General features: G+C 40.8%; 1 long non-coding RNA gene across 1 annotated transcript in view; it reads right to left on the bottom strand.

Moving 5' to 3' along the window:
* LOC117669449 (uncharacterized) overlaps positions 1-14,361 on the bottom strand; it is a 70,586-nt gene extending 56,225 nt beyond the window's left edge. The window contains exon 1 of the long non-coding RNA XR_009623145.2: positions 14,118-14,361. This is a non-coding gene — a long non-coding RNA (uncharacterized LOC117669449). The remainder of the gene's footprint in view (positions 1-14,117) is intronic.
* Positions 14,362-20,206: the final 5,845 nt, after the last annotated feature.

The raw sequence follows: 20,206 nt of genomic DNA on the forward strand, positions 1-20,206 counted from the left end.
CCCTAAAAAGATCATGGTCAAGAATTGACATGATGTGGGTAAGCAGAAATATTGGGATGGATATTATGTCAGCTGAAATTACACCTAATATAAGGGCGGACCACAACCCGCTAGAGATTAAATGGAAAAATCTGTATAAGAGAAGAAACATAAGATGGAGGCTAAATACACAATTCCTGTGGGATAAGCAAAATATTGAGAAAGTAAAGGGAGAACTAAAATCATTCTTTGAAGAAAATGAAAAGGAACCAACGGCCCGAGGAATAATATGGGATGCAATGAAGGCATTTCTGAGGGGCCTGGCAATATCATATGGTTCACATAAGAACAAAGAAAAAAGAGAGATACAGAAGACACTGTTGGAAGAACTAGGGAAAGCAGAGAAGGAAGTGCAGCAAAACCCAGACAACGAGGGAGCTAAAGAAAATTGGATGTTGATACGTCATAGACTAAATATCATGGATCAGGAAGAACTGGCATACAAAATAAAACAAACCAAACAACACTATTTCGAAAATGCCAATAAACCGGGTAGATGGCTGTCCTACAGATTACAAAAAGAAAAAGAGAAAGGGACTATTCACCAGCTGGAAGATACAGAGGGCCACATTGTTAACAAAGAAGAAGAGAAATTAGAGATCATCCGTGAATATTATGCTACTCTACATAAAGAAGAAGAAATTCCTAAAGAAAAAGTGGACCAATACCTGTCGGAAGAAAAGCTTCCACTGATTGGGGAGGAGGAGAAAGAAATGCTCAACAAAGAAATTACAATGACAGAATTAAAGACGACTATCTCTAAACTCAAAAAGAACAAATCACCAGGCCCAGACGGATTCCCAGGAGAATTATATAAAAATCCAGATTTAGAGGAAATTCTCCTACAAAATTGTTGGAAATGTATAATGAGGCCTTGACAAAATCCAAAATACCGGAATCGTGAAGAGAGGCATTTATTACACTCCTCCAGAAAGAAGGAGCGGACTCAAAATTGATAAAAAATTACAGACCAATCTCCCTCCTTAATACAGATTATAAGATTTATATGAGCATCATAGCAGGAAGATTAAAGATAATCCTGAACAATTTAATACATAGTGACCAAAACGGACTTCTCCCAGAGAGACAGATAAGAAACAACACAAGGATGGTATTAGATGTACTTGAATATTACGAGGAACACCCAGATAAAGAAATAGCACTGGTCTTTTTAGACGGCCAGAAGGCGTTTGATAACCTGAATTGGGAGTTCATGAAACAACAAATCAATAAGATGGGATTCGGATCAAATTTTGCAAACATGATAACTACAATTTATGAAAAACAAAAGTTAATATTTTATTAAATGGAGAATTGACAAAAACCTTCCAAATTAGAAAGGGGGTGAGACAAGGATGCCCTCTATCACCACTTCTGTTCATATTAGCTTTAGAAGTACTACTAAGGATTAGAGATAACAATCAAATTAAGGGACTGACAATTAGGAAGGAGATGTATAAGAACCAGGCATTCGCTGATGATGTAGCACTAATTATGGAGGAGCCATTGGAAACAGGCGTTAAAATACTGGAAGAGCTGGGTAAGTATGGAGAGGTAGCAGGTTTCAAATTAAACAAATCCAAAACTAAATTGTTGACCAAAAACATGACTGAGGACCAAAGAAAGCACTGGAAGAATCAATGGGGCTTCAAATAGTTAAGAAGGTAAAGTATCTGGGTGTATGGATATCGGCAAGGTGCTCGGCCCTTAAGGAAGATAATTATGTGCCCCAGATCAGGAATATCAAACAGGACTTAGAAAAATGGGAGAAACTTCAGATTCCTAGGCAGGATTGCAGCAACAAAGATGAGTGTACTACCCAAGTTGCTGTACCTATTTCAAACTGTCCCAGTCAAAATAGATAAAAAAAATTTCTCGGAACTTTTTTTTTTTTAATTTGATTTATATGCCGCCCTTCTCCGGAGACTCAGGGCGGTTTACAATACGTTAAGCAATAGCCTTCATACTTTTGAAGATTTATACAAAGTCAGCTTATTGCCCCCACAAACTGGGTCCTCAATTTACCTACCTTAGAAAGGATGGAAGGCTGAGTCAACCTTGAGCCTGGCGGGATTCGATCATACTTTAATTGCAGACAGCTGGTGTTAAATTACAGAGCTCTATCTGTTGAGCTATTCAGGACCTTAATACTATCATTAGAAAATTTATTTGGGGGAAGAAACAAAGGATAGTGATCAGAAACTTGCAAGACAAAAAGGATAGGGGTGGTTTCGGACTCCCTATATGGGAGACTTACTACAAAGCAGCAAATTTAGTATGGTTGAAGGAGTGGGCAATCTTGGGAAATAAAAGACTCCTGACCGTGGAAGGGCACGACCTTCAGAAGGGCTGGCACGCTTACCTCTGGGATACTGGAACTAGAACATACTTCCATAGACTCAAAATAAGAGATACACTAATGCTGACATGGGGTGAAATAAGACGAAAACAATACACAAAAGTTCCGAGATGGCTTTCCACGATGAAGGCAATAATATATCCCAATGTGTTGGAAATGGGAAAAATGGTTAAATATAAAGAGATATTAGATGGGGGAGGGAACCTTAAAACAATTGAAGAACTGAAAGAACAGGGTATTCCTATAGATCCTATAGATTGGTGGCCATATGCACAAATAAAATCCCGTTATAAAAAGGACAAGGAGGAATTTGGCATAGAGACAGGCACTAACGGATTCGATAAGATCTGGATGGGCACTGATAATAAAATACTAGCCAAATTATACAATTACCTGCTGGATTATGACATGGTAGAGGAGGTGGTCAAGGACCCAATGATAGCATGGGCCAAAAACATCAGACAAAACATAAATTTAAATGAATGGGACTCAATTTGGAACAGCAACCTCAAAATGACTAGGGCGGTAACCTATAAGGAAAATCAATATAAGATGTTCTATAGGTGGCATTTAGCACCAGCTAGGATTGCCAAAATTTATCCTAATACGAGTCCGAACTGCTGGAAATGCGGCCATCATCAAGGTACTTATTACCACTGTTGGTGGACCTGTACCCAAGCAAAAAAATTCTGGAGGATGATTTGGAAATGGATTACGGAAATAGTAGGAGATAATATTGATTTTGAGCCAAAAATCTTTCTCCTGGGAATCCTGAAAACAGAATACGCAAAAAAAGAAGAGGTACTTAATTACACACATAACGACAGCTGCAAGAATTTCTTTCGCGCAGTATTGGAAAGACAAAAAATTACCACCCGAAGAACATGTAATCAGGAAAATATTGGAGTGCGCCGAAATGAATAAATTAACAATAGAGAGAACACGGAATATTATAGCGTGTGGGATATGAGTGGATAGAGAAAAGAAACAAAAAGTGAAGCTCGAGGAGTATAAAGTTTAATTTAATAATCAATTAACAATGATTATATAGAATCGAGTATTCCTACTTGTAGGATCAACTGCAATTGAGTAAGGATGTAAGAATATGTAAACAATAAGTAAATAACATGTATATATGATCATAAAGAATTGTGTATGATTATATGTAATATCTTTCAAAGCAAATATAATGCAAGGAAGCAATACCATGTAAATAATATATAAGTAAATAACATGTATATATGTATTAACACCACGGAACCGGAAATGTTTGAATTGTATTATCATATTTCACAATAAAAAACTTTTTAAAAAAAACAAATACCTTGGCATCCTTCAAGTGGTCATCAAGCATAATGAAGTCAAGAAAAGGGTTGGAAGTGAATACATCAAGAGAGTAAGAGGAGGAAATCAAGGCAATTAACATCTGGGCAATTCCAGTCGTTAGATACACAGCTGGAATAGTGAACTGGAGTCAAACAGAATTAAAAGCATTGGATGTGAGAAAAATGACAATACATGGACAATACAGTGATGTATTGTCGGTGATGTGGACAGACTCTGCCTACCAAGGAAAATGGGTTGGCATGGAATGTTGCAAGTACATCAGGCAATTGAATAAGGGAAAAAAAAGGGCATTGGAAGAATATCTGAAGGAAAGTGAAAAAGATGCATTGAAGTTAGTATAGCAGGAAGGCTTATTGAGTACTGAGTACTGGGGAGATCAAACTGTCCCATAAGAAAAAACAAATGAATAGAAAAGAGACATGAGAAGACAAAGTATTGCATGACTAGTACATTTTTTTTAAAAAATCAGGCAAAGAAGATAACAAGGGCTGGCTATGGCTAAGAGCAGGAAAGTTGAAGAAAGAGACAGATGGGCTAATTCTAGCTGCACAAGACCAAGCCTTAAGAACAAATGCCAACAAAGCCAGAATTGAAAAGACGGCAACAGGTAGCAAGTGTCATCGCTGAAAGGAAGCTGAAGAAACAGTGGACTACCTGGTTAGCAAGAAGATCACACAAACTGAGTACAAACAAAGGCACAACAAAGTAGTAACAATGGTGCATTGCAAGCAAGAAGTGGTGAGACCACAAAATAGAGAAAGTAATAGAAAATGAAGAAGCTAAAGTGCTCTGAGACTTTAGAATTCAAAAAGGCACCTGTCACATAACACCCCAGACTTAACAATTGTGATAAGAAAGACAAAAAAAGTCTGGATAGTGGATGTGGCAGTATCTGGAGACAGCAGACTAGAAGAAAACAAACCTGGAGAAGATAACAAAATATAAAGACCTGAAATAGAAATAGAATGACTAAGAAAGCAAAAGTAGCACCAATAGTAATAGGTGCCTTGGGTACAGTCTCAAAACAACTGGAGCACCACGTGAACACTATTCAAGTTTTGACAAATTCACCAAATTCAGTTAATTGCAGAAGGTAGCTTTACTTGGAACAGCTTATATCCTGCAACGATATTTTTAACACCATCAAACACTCATATCTGCCTATCCCAAGTCCTTGAGAAGGACTCCATAAATGGACAATGCCAAATCTAGTCTCAACATCTGGTTGTCTATGCCAATGAACTAATAATAATATGCATTTTGCTATGCAATGAACTCATGATAATATGCTTTTTGTCTCACTTTTAGCATAACATTTTTTCTTCCTCTCTTAAAAATTCATATTCATAATCACAGACATATTTTAGTTAGATCAGGAAGATTTCTACTTCTAACTTGAGGACCAATCACTGAGTGTGGGAACCAGACTGTGTAATGGTAGCCATTCTGGTTTCAAATTTAAGCAGAAAAGTAAAGAACAAAAAGGGGACTGGAAAAAAATGACACCACCCCAGCAGGGGAGTGGACAAGGGGAATTTATGTGTTTGAGATATATCCCATTTTTAAAAAAACGTTGATGGGTATTCAAGACAGCCAGAGCCATTTGCAGGGGGAAAGTAACAGGCAAAACACAAAAGGGGCATTGCTCAGTTCTGCCACAAGATCTGATGTCATGTGAAAGAGATGGTACTTGAATCCCAATGGTGTCACTCTGACAAAACAAAAGCATCGGATGAGCCTAGGGACCCCCCACCCCACCCCAAAGATATATTATTAAAAAGCAAACACTGAAATGGAACATAAAAACAAGAATACAAATCCATGTTGAAACTAAAATAAGAATTCAAATCAAAACTGAAAGATTTGTTTTTGCTGGTAGGGAAGGAAGGAAAGAAAGGCAAGGGAGGAACCAGGACAGTGATATTCAGTAGACAATCTGGGAGAGGACTTTCCCCTTTCCCAAGACTGTAGTCCATCTATTAATTTGCTATGGGGTTTGTATGGTGTGGTTCTGTGAATTCAGCTATTGTGATTGGTAAACTATGGTTTTTACATTAGTGTTGTGTATGTAGATTTTGGGCGGACAGTTTGAATTAACTGACCATCAGCTGATTGGCTGACCACCACAGCTGCAAGGTATATAAAGGGAGCTGTTTCCTCTGGTCAGTTGCTAGGTTCTCACCCTACAATAAAGAGCTGTTGTCACTCACTGCCTGGCTTACTGAGTCCTCATTCACCCAACTTAACATTGGCGATGAAGGTGGGATTTTGAGGCAAGAAGCCACGGAAAGAGCTGAAGCCACGAGCCAACGAGAGAGCTGCAAAACCCGAATCCAGCCAGGCGAGCGAATGGAGTACTTGGACAATCTACCAACGATGTCTGCCTAAGTACCGCCAGCACCTTTCAACCCCGCGGAAGAGAAGTGGGGATCCTACATGTCCCACTTCGAATGCTTCCTGGTGGCCAGCGACCTACAGGGGCTACCCAATGTACGGAAGAAAGCCCTGTTCCTGAGCCATTGTGGACCCAAAGTGTTCAATATGGCCGAGGCCCTGTCGGAACCAAACTTGGTCCACTGCGCAAGGCCGCAAACCAGTGCGAGTACCGAGACCTCGATGAGATGCTGCTAGAGCAACTAATCTGCGGAGTGAGAGATATTCGCTTGCAGAGAAGGTTGCTCGCAAAGACAAATCTCACACTACACATCGCACTGGACAAGGCGAGGGCTCACGAATCTTCCTCCAAGGCAGCCGAGAGACTACAAGGGTCAGCGCAGAGCAGAACAGCACGAAGCCTTGATAGTACAGTGGTTTAGTGCACCCTGTTATTAACACAGCTGCCTGCAATTTCTGCTGGTTCGAATCTCTCCAAGGCTCAAGGTTGACTCAGCCTTCCATCCTTTCTAAGGTAGGTGAAATGAGGACCCAGTTTGTGGGGGCAATAAGCTGACTTTGTATAAAATATACAAAAGAATGAAGGCTATTGCTTAACGCATTGTAAGCCGCCCTGAGTCTCCGGAGAAGGGCGGCATATAAATCAAATTAAAAAAAAAAAAGTCAGCCCCGGTTCACCAGGAAACCGTAGGCACGGGGAGCGAGGAAGAGTCGGACAGGAGGTCTCCCGGACCGAACAGGACTGGCAGGACTGGCGAGGCCATCGAGATGCCTGTGCCAATTGTGGGGGACCCCATCTGTGCCAGACCTGCAAGTTCCAAGATGCCATTTGCCGGCAATGCGAGCAGAAGGGGCACATGCTAGAGTCTACAGAGCAAAGCAGAACCCCCATTACAAGCCACAGAGCAATGCTAGCCAATCAGAGACGGTGCAGCGAACGAGAACCAATCCGAAGGGCAGCTACAGGAAGAGCACGAAACCCGAAGAGCTCGAGGCCTGCACCATTCGAATTGGCCGGACCTGCACATCCCCCAGGGAGAAGACCTACACGACGGTCAACATTGAGGGGCATGAGTGCGTAATGGAGATCGACACCAGATCCCAAATTACCATCATGTCCTGGGACAAACTAAAGAAGGCTGTCCCCAGAATCCAGAGACGACAACTATGGCACCAGTGGCTGGGACTGCGCGATTACCAGGGGAACCGCATCCCCGTGGAAGGAATCAGCGAGTTCCAGGTGGAGTACAGGGAATTCCGGGAGAAGCTTCCCCTCACCATGGTCAGCGGAAAGCTCCCAAGCGTTCTGGGCATGGACTGGTTCAGAGCCCTGGGCATGGAATTCACCGGAGTCCATAACGTGCGAAGCACCCTGAAGGACGACCTGATGCAAGAGTTCCAGGACGTGTTCGACAAGCGGCTCGGCAAGTATATGGGGACCCCTATTTCATTCAACCTTGACCCCAATATTGCCCCCATCCAGCTGAAACCCAGGAGGGTACCTTTCGCCCTGAAGCCCAAGATCAATGTGGAAGTGGACAAATTGATCAAGCAGGGTGTGTTAGTGCCAGTCGATCATGCCCGATGGGAAACCCCAATTGTGACCCCCATTAAGCCTGACGGGTCTGTGCACATCTGTGTGAACTATAAGTGTACGATCAATAAGGCCCTCCAACAGAGCACTTACCCGGTTCCGATCGTACACCATTTACTGCATTCCCTAGGGCCAGGCAAGATCTTTGCTAAACTCGATCTTGCGCAGGCGTATCAGCAGTTGCCGGTAGATGGCACTACCACAGAGGCAAGGACTATAGTAACACATAGGGGTGCCTTCAAGTGTACCAGACTCCAATTCGCATAGCTCCAGGACTGTTCCAGAGCACCATGGAGCGACTGTTACAGGGGATCCCCGGGGTGGTCCCGTATTTTGATGACGTGCTTCTCACCGCAGAAGATGAACAGCAACTGGGGGAGAGACTGAGGCAAATCCTAGGGAAGTTCAGAAGTGCAGGACTCAGGGTCAAACGCAACAAGTGCATGATCGCAGTCCCTTCTGTGGAATTCTTGGGGTATCTGGTAGACGGAACCGGCATACACCTCACCGAGAGCAAGATTAGGGCGATCCAAGAGGCCCCCACCCCCAAAGACAAGGCGGAACTTCAAGTGTTCCTGGGACTATTGAACTTTTATGTAATTTTTCTAAAGGACAAGGCAACAGTAGCGGAGCCCCTGCACAGACTATTGGCCAAAAAGTCCACATGGGTTTGGGGGAAGACTGAAGCTACCGCATTTGCTGCTGTAAAGAAACTCCTGTCGGCCAAGATTTTTCTAATTCAGTACAATTCTACACTTCCCCTAGTTCTAGTCTGTGATGTGTCCCCATTCGGCGTGGGGGCCGTCCTGAGCCATAGACTACTGAATGGTCTAGAGGCACCCATCGCCTACTACTCCCAGACTCCTTCAACCGCCGAAAGGAACTACAGTCAACTTGACAAGGAGGCCCTGGCCGCGGTCTCAGGAGTCAAGAAGTTCCACAAATACTTGTTCGGCAGAGACTTTGACCTCGTCACAGACCGTCGCCCCCTCCTGGATCTCATCGCAGGGGACCGACCCACACCGGCAGCCCTGTCCCCCAGGATGACACGCTGGGCCATCTTCCTGGCAGCCTACTCCTATTGCCTGGTACATCGACCAGGGGTGAGCATGGGCAATGCCGACGCCCTCAGCCGTTGCCCATTACCGGACAGGATAGAGGACCCCACACCCAGAGTTCCAGTCCTGCTGATAGACGTCTTGGACTAGGGGCCCATCACTTCAGCAGAGGTGGCAAGGGCTTCAACCAGAGACCACGTGATCAGGAAAGTCATGAGTTGGGTCACGAGGGGGTGGCTGGAAAAGATTGAGGGCGGGGAATTGAAACATTTTGCTAACCAAAAGGGCGAACTAACAATGCAAGGGGGTTGTCTATTGTGGGGCGATCAGGTCATTGTTCCCTTCTGCCTAAGGGAAAAGGTGTTGAAGCTGTTGCATGAGGGGCACCCCTGGATCGTGAGGATGAAGGGGTTAGCTAGGAGTTACGTCTGGTGGCCCCTAATGGATAAGGACATCACTGAGTGGGTGGGGAAGTGCCAGCCCTGCCAGGAGTCTAGGCTAGACACCCCCACAGCACCGGTCAGGGAATGGGAACGACCCCAGGGTACCTGGTCCAGGATCCATATAGATTTCGCGGGCCCATTCCATGGGCAGGTGTTCATGGTCATCGTGGACGCTTTCTCAAAGTGGTTGGAGATCAGACTCATGAAAACCATTATCACTGATGCCGTCATTAGAGAGCTAAGGCAATTGTTCGCCACCCATGGCCTACTGGACACCTTAGTCTCAGACAACGGGCCCCAGTTCACGGCCACGCAGTTTGAGGGGTACCTAGCAGAGTTGGGGATCAGACACGTACTATCAACCCCGTTTTATCCGGCTAGCAATGGATTGGTGGAGAGATTTGTGAGAACGGCTAAGGAAGCCGTCTCATGCCTAGGCCCAGGGGACTGGCAGGAATGGATAGACAAATTCTTAATGGCCCAACACGCCACACCATGCACTGCCACAGGCAGAAGCCCGGCAGAACTCTTAATGGGGAGAAAGCTCCGAGGAGTCCTAGACAGGCTACACCCCAGTTATTCCCCTGATAACTTCAGAGAAGCAGAGAAAAGGCTTAGGGAGTTTACAGTAGGGGTGCCAGTGTTCAGTAGAAATTACGGGAACGGGCCCCTCTGGGAAACCGGAACAATCACGGAGGTCACCGGGCCCAAGTCTTATAGGGTAGACATAGGAGATGGAAGGATTTGGCGATGGCACATTGATCAATTACGGAAGCGTTTAACCGCCGATACAGAAGATACCATCGACAATCCGGTCCCTAACTACCAACTGAACTCCAGACCTAACTCAAGCCTGAGTCAAGCGGAGGATTTAGCTGTCGGCCCCGAGATCCAGCGCCGCCCCATCGCAGAAAATCGGTCAGCCGAAGAAGTCACCGCCCACAACGAATTTTCAGAGGTTCCATTGGCGGAGCAGGGAGAAACAGGGAGTTCCTCCGACCTGCTCGACACCACACCTCCGACTGAACTGCGCAGGTCAACTAGGGTGCGGACACGCCCTGGTCACCTGAGGGACTACGTATGCTAATGTCCACCCCAAGTGACTTCTGGGAGGGGAGGAGTGTTGTGTATGTAGATTTTGGGAGGGCAGTTTGAATTAACTGACCATCATCTGATTGGCTGACCACCACAGCTGCAAGGTATATAAAGGGAGCTGTTTCCCCTGCTGGTTTCTCACCCTACAATAAAGAGCTGTTGTCACTCACTGCCTGGCTTGCTGAGTCCTCATTCACCCAACTTAACAATTAGCATGATCTGCATCCCCATTTTGTTGTGGTTATTCAACAAACCAAGCTTAAGCAAAACTGGCTTAGAGCAATGGGTGAATTCAATCATTTTGTTGCAATTTCAGAAAAAAGCACATTTTGTTTAAGGAGTTGCAGTTTGTGGCTCTGCATGCCCTGAAACATCTTTTTCTCTTTGAATTTAAAGATATGGACAGTCCTAGTATTTGACAGTAATCTTCAAAGCCAAATTAATCTCAGATGAAATATTGTACTATGAAAATTTAAGTTAGCTAGTAGTTTTTGAGGTGTTTAAGTCCCAACCCATAAAGTGCCTAGATTGGAGAAAAATTGCACAAGAAGCTTAAATGTTATCTTTGCTGATTTCTTCAGAGCTTTCAGGAGTTAATTGTTTTTTTTCTTCTTCTGCTTAATCACGTCCAATCTTGAAGATTGCCTGTATAAATCTCTTTTCTTGGCAAGATTTTTTCAGACATGATTTACCATTGCCTCCTTCTTAGGTTTAAGAAAATGTAACTGGCCCAAGTTCACCTACCTGGCTTTGTGCTCCAGGTGGGAGTAGAACAAGCTATAAATAATGTGAATCATTCAACAGATGCAGAGAAACATTTGCTTTGTCATGCAAAGTGCTTGAGGGGCCCAAGATTGAGAAACATTGCATAAGAAAACTCAGTGTTATCTTTAGGGATTTCTTCACAACTTTATGTTAGTTAAGAATAATGCCCAGCAATTCAACAGATCAGGTGTGAAATCCAGCAGGTTCTGACAGGTTCTGGAGAACCGGTAGCAGAAATTTTGAGTAGTTTGGAGAACCGGCAAATACCACCTCTGGCTTGCCCCAGAGTGGGGTGGGAATGGAGATTTTGCAATATCCTTTCCCCAGGAGTGGGGAAAGGATGGGGATTTTGTAGTATCCTTCCCCTGGAGTAGGGTGAGAATGGAGATTTTGCAGTATCCTTCTCCTGACATGCCCACCAAGCCAAACCACACCCACCAAGCCACGCCCACAGAACTGGTAGTAAAAAAAATTGGATTTCACCACTGCAACAGATGCAGAAAAACACTTGATTTTTCATGCAAGTTGCTTATCTTTTTTGTAATTCAGTTTCTTCTTCATTGAACATACCGATTTCTTCATTAACATTTATGCCTCTGCATTTAGACAGGGTCCCATTTTTCTCTTCTGAAGACTCTGATCTGCTTTCCCCCTTCCCCCTTTTATGTGCAGGAACAACACATAGATCAGGTCAACTTCTCTTTTATGATTTAACTGAAAAGTTAGAGTAAAACATGCAATAACATTTCAGGGATGGTTAAATAAAATTATAGAAAAAAATTGATGAGATGGCAGCAGCATGTTTTAACTGATAGAGAAGATATTCTTATCTGGTAGATAAAATGTTACATCACTTGCACTTCAGTGATAACAGTAGTTGGTTTCTTTTGATTCTATCACAGAATTTGACATCCTGACACTAAAGAAATGAGGTAATCGAAATGAACAGTCTTAAATCCTCCTGGTTCTTTTGAATCGCAAGACTACAATGTGGTGTCCTCAAGGCAACCAGATAAAAAGAAAACTAACCCCTTTTTAGGACAGTGCCTGTTAGACCACAGTAATGGCACAAAGAACAGGAAGGTCTTCCATGTGAAGACATTTTTCCCAAGTGCTCCTGCCTGAGAATGTAGCTACTCCACTTTGAGTAGTTTATGTAGTAGTTTATGCTGAAGGTTCTGGCTCATTTTTAGCAGATCGTATCATTCAATGGCTGATAGGGTCAATTTAATTTCTTCTCTGAAAAATGGGAATGAAAAGGATTTCAGAGACAAAGAATCTGTATTTCTAGATATATGTCATTTAATGACTGGTGTATGGTGTTAGAGATGGAAGACTCAAGTTCAGTGCCCAATTTATTCCCCTTTCACCTTCTCTTCAGCAGACTGAAGTCCTATTCTAGCCATAGAACCAATGTAGAACTCACCATCCAAGCAGTAAGAAATAGTCTTTCTGCTCTGCAATTTATAGTGTGCTACCAGCAGTCCACAACCATGTGGACTAATGTTAGTCTAATGTTCACTTCATAAATGATGTACAGACTTATAGCATGTGTCATTTTGGACATACCTTCCTGAAATACACATTTTATCATTTAAATGCTTGATAAAGGCCAGTGGGATGTATTCATTGTTGCCAGTTCCTGCCACAGTAGAATCTATTTTGGCAGATCACATTAATTTGTTCCCATTCAAAATAGTGGTAAGAGGTTTCTTTTTAGTTCCATTTATATGTCTAAATTCAACTTGGCGCTCTAAAAAAGTTAATGGGATACATATGGAATCAAGAAATAGAACAAAATTTGAACCCGAGATAAGAAAAGATTTTAGATCTCAGACACTATGATAGTTAATGAAAAGAACTTTCAATATGTTTCAATATGGCAAGGTTAAATTGTTTTGAGAGATATTAAACAACTGGTAATGGCACACCAGAGGACATCCCTGACAAAATCTCTGGTGCTGATTTATGTGACATAGGTGAATAGCACTTCTGATGTACTCAAAATGGCAGCCAAACAAGACTGACAATGGATAAGCAGATGTTCTCCCTACTTTTATGGACCATGATACAAATCCACCATTTTATAAGCAACTAATCTTTTTCTAAGACTGAAACAAACACAAACAATAAAGAAGACTGGATCATTAATATTGTTTAAGAGGGCCTTGCTTGACTACATGTGTTGGAATATAATTCCCATCAAATGGGTTTAAAACGGCAATCACAGGCATTTCAGTTCTTCAAACACTACAAAATACTTCCTTCCCCAAGGACTGGACTAAAAACCATTTGCACTACAATTCTAAATTTGCTTATTTAGGACAAGATGCACAACTTTTCAGTAGCCAGGAATCACATTTGGGTGTGGGGGAGAGGGGAAAAAAAATCAATAGTGTAGGTCAAAAGCAGAAATTCAGGATGGTGGCCACAACCATGCAATCAAAGCATGTCTCTTTTTAATGTGCATGACGCACTTCAAAAAAGGGAGAGGTTCAATTGTGCATTCATGAGTGTATGATCTTGCCTTTTTGGACACACCCACGCACACCCTGGATGCCTCAGTCAACCTTTGCCACTTTGGGGGCAGATTATTTTTTTCTTAGGTTTTAAAGGAATTTTAAACCTAAATAGTGGGTTTTTATGTTTTCTACTAAAAATAGTTGGAAAGTTATTTTATTGCTTGAGAGCCAAGCACAATCGTGGGGACTCGGGGACACCCCCCTGCCCCCCAAAAAAGATTCAGAGATATATGTGCCTCCTGCACAGGATTCAAACTCTCTCCTTAATTCAGCTGTGCTAAAGTAAAGGAAAACCTGTAACAGGTAAAGTTCACCATTCCAACCATTATTGTACATTTAAGCTGTATAAGGATTATAACCTTAAAATTATATATATTTTAAACCCTCCCCAGTGCCTCAACCTTCTAATTAACGGTTCCCTTTAATTTACTGTACTATAAAAGGTTATGTAATTAAAATGAGCATAACAATCAGACCTACCAAAATCAACATTAGCCTTACCTAGATTCGCACTTTTCATGACCTTTCTGTAGATAGTTTATCTGGGCAATGAAAACAATTTTCCAGAAAGTGTATAAAAAGCATTCCTGCATTTCTCTGCCTCTGCAGTGTGACCGGAGCTGTCACTTTGCGCTTTGATGTCCATATCTCTTTGTTAATCCTAAATTGCTTCCCATGTCATTCCCCATCTTTTTTGCGAGATAGCTAACCTCATTGTGACATCATGCACCTGCCAGTCACAGAGAGTTAAAAAGCACCCTGAAAACAGCCCCATCAAGCTCCACTGCAAACTGACGCAAATGAAACACTTCTAGCTATCCCTGCAGCTGCTGCTGACTGCATCCCCTTAATTCCACTGGGGAGAACAGGGCGGAGGGGGTGACTCAGTCTGTTCCAGGATGGCCTGGTATTTGAGATAATCAGCCTGCTCTTTAAACTGCAGCCAACGTAGCATGCAGGAGCACTTCCCTGGGTCAAGGAGAAATACTTCTCTCTTTAATCTATGTGCACAGTACAGACTCTCCCACTTTTCTCCCATCACTTTTATTCTTCTTCCTATAAAATTAGATACTTTGCAAATTATAAGAGCTCAAATATTCAAGGTACCACAGGAGAGAATAGTGCATAAGAAAATAAAGACATGAATACAAGTGGATGGAATATCAATCAGTTGCACAAAAATTCAAGGGATATCATTCACCTTAGAGCTCCCAAAACAGGGCAGCAACAATCTGAATTCTTAATGAAAGCAGAGAATTCATGTAATACTTAAAACATTGCCACAAAGATAATAACAGCATTTTTCAAACACAGTTTATAACATATGTATTTTACCAATAAATTGGTGTTAATATTGAACTAAAATCAAGATGCAATCCTAGAGATTTGAAATCCTATGCAGAATAAAAGGATACACCTTCTTTAAAACAAAACAATACAATTTTTTTTCATTTACAGAGTTTATATTGTGACTTGCAGTGATTTTCTCTGTTTTGCATTTCTATTGATGCTTAATAATGATTAATCATTGATACTTAATGCAATGGATAATATAATGGTTTAATAAAATAAATAAAGATTATTTATTATATAATAATAATAAATAAATTTATAAATTACTTAATAAATAAAGATTATTAAGTAAGACACTGCAGAGCACCATCTGCTGGAACTCAGAAATCAGTATTTATCTAAAGACGATATAACAATAATAGATCAAAAAGTAGACAGGGTTGCTAAATCTTTTCAGAAAAGGCACAAATGAGTTCAGTTTGTTTCTATATAAAGAAGGAATTTAATAAAGAAAGATTCTTGTAGCATGGGAAAATTTTCACCTGCTGATTTTCTTATTTCCTTGCATCACAGGTGCACCAATAGAAAAAAAAATGGGCAACTTTCACGTAGACTAGTGGTTGGGGATAACACATAATTTCCTGCACATGGCTATCATCAATATCCAAGCAACCTACTATCAGCTCTCTGGAATCTCCACTCTTATAATTCATCCGCCTGAATTCCATCCTGTTCTGGTTCTCCAAGCAAAAAAATTCCATCTAGCAGACAGCTAAACTGTCCCATCTGTCCTTCAATGAGATCATCAGCCCTGGATTAACCATTAACCAAGGGAAGTGAGGCACCATAGAACACGCGTGTCAAACTGACGGGCCGGATGCGTCATGCACAGGCCATGCCCACCCCAGGTCCGTGAAGGGAAAAAACATCATGAAACGTCATGTGATGGCAAAGTGACACCCGTGCCATAGCGCTTCTTCCCCTAGTTATCATGCCCTTAACTCTTTCCCTGTCACACTCAAATTTAATTTTCAATAATTTTTTTTATTTGCATTTTCCTTTACAATTTTAATAAAAATGCATTAAAATGTTAAATAAAAAATTTTTATAGCCCTAGTTACAAGTAATGATCCTGCTTATATTGTTTACTATTTAGTGTTAAATGTATTTTTTTAAGTTTGTTTTAATATAATTATAGGATGGCCTGAAAAAAATTCTGATGATGTCTTGTCAGTTAAGTAATGGAAGAGACAAGGGGCACCATTGTTAGACTGTGTTTAAGGTATCAGTTAGCTTTAATCTAACACCAGAGGCCATGAATTCTTCTACAGAATTTAGATGGGAAACAAGAAACTCCCCTAAACCAAGACTTTTTAAAGAGCTGTATTAAATAAAATAGTGGCATAGGTCATTCTCAGTCCTGTAGCAGTCAAGAATCTTCTGACCCTTAAAGACCAAAACATCTCTTATTGCACAAGATTTATATTCCCTAAATAGTATATACCCACAGCTGTGGTTACAGTTAGGAGAAGGAGGAAGTAATAAAAAGAGAAGTGAAATATGCAATTTGGAAATGACTAAACATGAAATTGTCATAATAATTGACATGGATATTTTAGCATTGAAGTGAAGGAATTTAGTGTGCCAAAAAGCCTTGGTCCATATTCAATTCATGAGAATAGCAATGACTTTTCAAGTGAGCTTGAATTCCATTGTTTAAATCTTTTGTAGTTCACTTTTTCACATGATGCTACCTTGAAGATAGAGATACAGTTTCACAGGAAATTAAAATATTCCCTTATTGGTTTCAGTATGTTGTCATTTGAAATTTCAAATTTGTGTCCATTTATCTTTTTGCGGAAGGCAAAGATAGGACTGCAAACACCTGGAAAACTATCAGATAGCTGCAAAGAGGTAGAGAAAACCCTAACTCTACTGCCATCTCACTTCTATCCAGATTTTCTAGAGTACATTTGATAACCCTAAAATATTTGTGCAGAAACTGGTTGGATTGTCTGAAATAAAATTTAATAGAAGAATTGCTGAGAGAAAAATGCATATATGGCACTGGTAAATGAGCAAAAATATTGTCCCCTAATGTATGTAATATAATAACATTCTGTGATAGCATTACCACAGCAAATATGGGGTCAGAACTGGCATCTAGATATACTGCAGGATCATTGTTATTGTGGTCTGCTCTATTATTTTTAAGTAGCAGCTGTATTGGATTAAATGGTTCTCTATTAGCAAATTAAGGCTTTCCAGCTAAGGGTTTATGAAAGGGAATTGTCATTCTCTAAAGGGGCTGTAGACAATTCTTTGAATGGTTTTAGCTGGGAGCTCTAGGCTATACAAGTGGAGTGTTGTTGGTGTGTCTCTATGCCAGTGCCCCCCAACCTTTTGGGCCTGAGGGATCGGTTCAATAGAGGGTGGTTTTCCCACAGACTGAGGGGTGGCATGGTTTCATGTGCTGCCTGGATCCCATGTGTGCGTGGATGGGGCTTCACTCACTTGCACGGCCCAGTTCCTGGCTGGCTGCAGATTAGTGTTGGTCCATGGCTTGGGGGTTGGGGACCCCTGCTCTAAGCTTTGAAAGAAATTATTTCTAGGGACTTGTGGGAATCTGATGAAACAAAATAACAGAGGAAAAGAGTGATAGTGAAATATCACTTATTAACATATAGCCAACTCTGTGACATTCCTCTAAATTATCCTGTTATGTTATTGAGGTGGAAGCACCCTGATATATGGACGAAATGTAGAATTAGGTTTTTTAAATACAATTTATTTTGGATTAGAAGACAAAAATAAAAATAACTTTTTAATTTAAATATATATACGTGAACTGAAGTTCAGCTGATTCTCTCAGTGCAGCACAATGGAAAACTCTTTCCATCATACTTCATCATCCCATCATGATTCCCTTCTTTGTCAGTGATACACACACAAACACACAACATCTTAAAATAACATTAGGAATTATTTGCATTTTATCCAAGAGGTAGCAGTCCATTAATTTAAATCAGCTTTCCTCAACTCAGTGACTGTGTTTGCATATCACATTGAATTATAGATGTAACCTGCTCAGTGTGCAAATTCATCCAGTATGATTAGTATGGATCAGTGTATTGTGTAGACCCAGAAAAATGGGTTAAGATTACCTCACTTTGACTGTGGAGTTTTGTGTGCAATCACAACCAATATCTTTTAGGTGGCTGATCTGTTTTTAAAATTAAAAAAGAATTTGCTGAAATAATTTTAAACCTCTAATTTTAAAAAATACAATTGATTTGTTATTGTAAAATTAATAATAACTTAATAGCTGAAGGAAAGCTACGTCCATTCCTGTAGACCAGGGCTGTCAAACTCACAGTGTCACAGTGGCGTCACATGACATATCGGGACTTTTTTCCCCTTCACTAAACCGGGCATGGGTATGGCCAGCGTATCCGGCCCGCGGGCCAGGAGTTGACAGCCCTGCTGTATACAGTAGATATGCAAAGATTAGGAGCTGGTATAGCCAATCCTAATTGTGGTAAGAAAAACATGGGGATTCATTGTCTGCTATTTCAAATACCTGATAGCTCATAGCAACCATGAAAGGAGATATAGGGGTTTTACTCATCTTTTTAACAGCACTGTGTTCAGATTCATTGCTACTCTTGAACCCAGAGCAATTTGGGCCAGTTCAGTATCATCTATAACACATTTGTAAAAGACTAGATTACTCTAACTGGCTTTCCATAACACAAAATTGAATCAGCATCCCTGTAATTTAGAAACTGCCCTCCTTTGGGGGTGGGGGGGAACCCTTTGGGAATTTATTCTCATAAAACATCTTAGTGGCAAGAAGAGGGGAAAGGAGCATTGAATTAGCAATCAGATTGCCATGTTTTCTTCAATCACAGTATATTCAAGAGTGGAGTGGAAAGAACCAGAAAAATTCCTTATTTAAGCATTTACTCCCCTCACTGTTTTACATTTTCCATTCTTGGAAGAAAAAAGAAATTTTGTGTCTGTTTTTTCCTCCTGATTGATTTAACAGCTATATAAGGAAAAATAAGTTAGACTTCGCTTTAGTCTCAGCTCTGACACTATGCTCTATTATATACTGGAAAGGGCATCATTATGCCTTCAAACCTTTACTCTCTCACACACACACACACATATACACATACACAATTTGTCTACCTGAAATGTACACAGCAAGGGCCCATTTTTGCAGCACATGTCATTACTCCCTGTCCAAAAATGACAACTTTATGCAATTTTTAAAATAACATCATCAAAACCTAAGGGAGGGTAGTTCAAAATCTCCACCACCATTTTTTATGAAATTTGGCATGCTTCAGTTCTTAAAACCAATCTTGATTTCCTGTAAAGTGCATTCCATGCTTGTGAAAAACCACACAAATTGTCTGAGTAGCTTCTCAGAGTGAGATGGTGGCATATAAATTTAATAATTTTAAAAATGTACAGGCATGTATATAATGACCACCAAATATGTTGCACAAACTTGATAAACATTATCACATACAGTGTGCCACAATTCAGATCCTAAACTGTTATAAATTTATATTTGAGTTTGTATCCTGGTCCTTATTATTCCAAATGAACATCCTAGGACTTGATTATATTACAAGCTGCCTCATATATTTATTTCTTTTCATACAGGCAGAATTGTATGCAAGTCTCTGTGTTGCTTAGTCACAAGTCGGGCCTCTGTGAGCTTGTACCCTCAGGTGAAATATGAAACAGAACAATAAGGCTGGTTTTGTTGTTAAATCCTTCCTTTGAAGCATCACATTAACGCTTTATAAACTTATTTTCACCACACAAGTTGTTTATATAGCAACATTATACAAATAATATGACTAAATCTTAGTCATTAAATGATCCAGTTGTCACATAACTCATTGAAGGAATTATTTTGTATGTAAACTATCTGTTCTTCCAGTGACATTTTATATCCGTGATTATTTTACACAGAAATAATTTAAATGATGACAGATAGTGTGACTTGTATAAAGTTGTATTTGTCCTACATCTATCTCCCCAACTATGTCTGACTATTCTCTTTAGAACTCTTGTAGCTCAGTTCCAGTATTCTTGAAAACTATCCTACTTTATTGTAACTATTAGGGTTGTGAAATATATCTAAAAGAGGTGCTCTACAGTGCATTATAAAGTGTTTCTCTTTGAATCATTAACAGCTGTGTCTTTTGTAAGGTTCCTAAAGCTGCCTGGAAAGCTAACCTTGGTTCTCTGTATATGCTTATGTACAAATAATTAGA

Source organism: Pantherophis guttatus, chromosome 5, assembly GCF_059756535.1.
Source record: "Pantherophis guttatus breed Tessera chromosome 5, ASM5975653v1, whole genome shotgun sequence".
NCBI lineage: Eukaryota > Metazoa > Chordata > Lepidosauria > Squamata > Colubridae > Pantherophis > Pantherophis guttatus.